The following is a 3,343-nucleotide window of genomic DNA, read 5'->3' as shown; positions in this document are numbered from 1 at the left end:
GAGAGTGGTTTAATTTTCAAATGTTTGGATATTTTCCCTTTTAAAGCATTATTTGCTTTTGTTGAATAACATTATGTTTTGAAAAACTGCGTCATTTTGATTCTCTTCAAATTGCTAAAGTTTTTTAATGGCCCAAGTTATGGCTTATCAAGGTATTATTCTTATCAAGAATTCCATGAATTCTTGAATACAAAATGTGTTCTGCTGCTTTTGGCTGAATTATTCCATAACAGTCAATTATATCCTGCTGGTTGTTGATATTGTTGAGTTGATGATATTGTTGATCCTTGCTGTTGTTCCATCAATTGCTGAGAGCAGTGTTAAAATCTATAATTATGGACTTTTCTTTTTTCAGTTCTGACAGGTTTTTGCTTCACATATTGTGCAGTTGTTTGGTGCACAGATATTTAGGATTCCTATGTCTTCTTAGTTGATGGACTGCTTTTATTATGCAATGTCCCTCTTTGCCCTTGGTAAGTTTCTTTGCTGTAATGGCTAGCTACTTTATCTGTTGATATTGTTACTCTGCATTCTTTTTATCAGTGTTTCCATGGTATATCTTTTCAATTTGCCTATATCATTATATTGGAAATGAGTTTCTTGTAGACAGTGTACAGTGAGGAGAAGACTCCGTGTAGGTAAGAGAAATGTAAGCAAAGCCATAGGGATTCCCAAAGGTAAAGAAATAAACCAGAGAGTTTAAGGCGATCACGGTAGCTAGAGTCCACAAGACAGTGTAAAGTAGAGGAGAGAACAAGCTGGAGGGAGAGAAACAAAAACAAACCGGAGGGACAGAGATACTTGAATTTGAGATAAGTATGAGAAGCAGGGGGAAAAAAAAACACATGAAAGAAGATGAGGGAAGTGTACTTAGCTTACACTTATAAATAGAGCTTCTACCAACCATTTGGAATAGAAAACCACATAATTCGTGGTATAATGGTAAAGTATTCAGAAGGTTCTGGTCTAAGTGGGGAGTAATTATCTCTAGGCTAAATGTTGCTCTGGTTCCACTTAACAAATAATGAAAAAGGAACCAGAAAGGATCAAACTACTTTCAACAGATTTAATCACACCACAGAGCAAAGCTCAAGGATATTTGTAGAAATGCACAAATTTTTAGTACCTTTGACATCACCTGAATGGCAGAATAGGATAAGCCTAAGCACTTTTTCACCCTTTGGACACAGTTTCAATAGAAGCACGTGGACCAATTCCCCCTTGTAAGAAATTCACAAACTAGCTAAGAAGCACCTACACCTCAGGCAAGTGCAACACCAGCAATGTTAAAACTGGTAGCAAAACCAGAAACAGCTTCTAGTCAAAATCCCCATCCCTGGCATAGCACCATATGACCAGAAGGGAACCTTCTTTTCCCAATTTCTCCCTGAGAAGAGAAACAATTGAATTGTACACTCAGTGTTCCAACTTCTCCAGGAGCTAATGAAGGGATTGACTTCTGGCCCACACAACTCAGAATGCTGACAGGACTGGCATGCTATAGATGTCTGGGGACCACTAACAACAAAGATGGTGGTATGGACTAGAACAAAGACTTGAGAGACCCACAGAAGTTTTGGCTAGATTGATTGGTGAAAGTCTTCTGCATAAAGCTAATCCAGGAAGATGGATTTTTTAAATGCATAGATATCAATACCAAGGGGCAAGGAAAAACTAAGAATCAGGGAAATACAACTTAAACAACAACAAAAAAAAAAAAGATAAAACTCAGATACCAACACCAATAGAACAGCAATATTTGACAGAATTAAATATTCTCTTCATAAAAATTTTCAATGAGCTCAGGAGAACGGTTCATGAAAAAAGGAGAATATCAACAAAGATATATAAATTTTTACAAAGAACCAAATGGAAATCTTAGAGCTGAAGTTTACAATAACTAAAAAAATTTAGTACAGGGGTTTAGCAGCAGACTAGAGCATGCAAAAGAGAGAATCAGCAAAACAAAAAAATAAGATGAATTAATGAAATTCACACCACAATGTATTATAATTAATTTGTTAGAAGTTAGAGACAATGGGAATTTTGTAAACCATCAAGAGAAAAGGGACTTGTCATGTATAAGGGAACCTCAATAAGATTTTAAATGAATTTTTCAGTAGAAACTTTTCAGAATAGAAGGGAATGAGATGTTTGTTCAAAGTACTGAAAGAAACAAAAACTACCAAACAATAATATGATGCCTGAAAAAACTGTCCTTCAAAACTGAAGGGAAAATAAAGACTTTCACAGACAAACAAAAGCTGAGGGAGTTTATCATTGCTAGACCTGTCTTACAGGAAATGCTAAAGGGAGTTCTTCAACTTAAAAAGAAAGAATGCTGAACAGCAAAACAATAACATAAGAATTATAAAACCCACTGGTAAAGTAAATTGAGTGGCAAATACAGAATACTGTATTACTATAAAGATGATGCATCAATAACTTTTTAAAAAATATTTTTAGTTGGAGATGGACACAATACCATTTTTTAAATATTTTTATGTAGTGCTGGGATCGAACCCAGTGCCTTACATGTGCTAGACAAGTGCCACTGAGCTACAAGCCCAACCTCAACAACTTTTAGCCTCAATAACTTTTTTTAATACCTTTATTTTATTTATTTATTTATTTTTATGTGGTGCTGAGGATCAAACACAGGCCCTTGCACATGTTAGGCAAATGCTCTACCACTGAACTACAGCCTCAACCCCAATAACTTTTAATTCTATAAAAGTTAAACAGAAGCATTAAAATATAACTAAAATATATTAATGATATATAATATAAAAAGTTGTAAATTGTGGCATTAATGGCAAAGTGTTAGAGAAGAACAAGTGTAGAGTTTTTGTACATGTTCAAGTTAAGTTGTTAAGAGTTTCAATTGACTGTTATAAGTACAAGAAATTTTAAGTAAGTTCATGGTAACCAAAAAAAATCAATATAAGTTACATAAAAGAGAGATGTAGCTCAGTGGTAGAGCCTAGCATATATAAGGCCCTGGGTTTAATCTGCCACCCTAAACCCGTGCCTGGGAACAGGGGAGAGTTCATAAAAGACAGAAAGAAAACAAAGCATCATACAAATCTTAAAAAGCCACAAAGGAATATAGTAAAATAGAGAAAGAGGAACAAAAGAACTACCAAATAGGCAGAAAACAACAAAATGACCATAGTAAATCCTTTCCTATCAATAATTACTATAAATGTAGATGAATTAAACTCCCAGATTAAAATACATGGAATGATGGATTAGAGATGTGACACAGTGGTAGAGCACTTGAGTAGCATATATGAAGCTCTGGGTTTGATCCCTAGTACCAATATATATATATATATATATA

The sequence above is a fragment of the Marmota marmota genome, unplaced genomic scaffold (genome assembly GCF_001458135.2).
Source record: "Marmota marmota marmota unplaced genomic scaffold, marMar, whole genome shotgun sequence".
Lineage (NCBI taxonomy): Eukaryota > Metazoa > Chordata > Mammalia > Rodentia > Sciuridae > Marmota > Marmota marmota.
The sequence above is the reverse complement of the archived record's forward strand: the minus strand, read 5'-3'. Positions refer to the sequence as shown.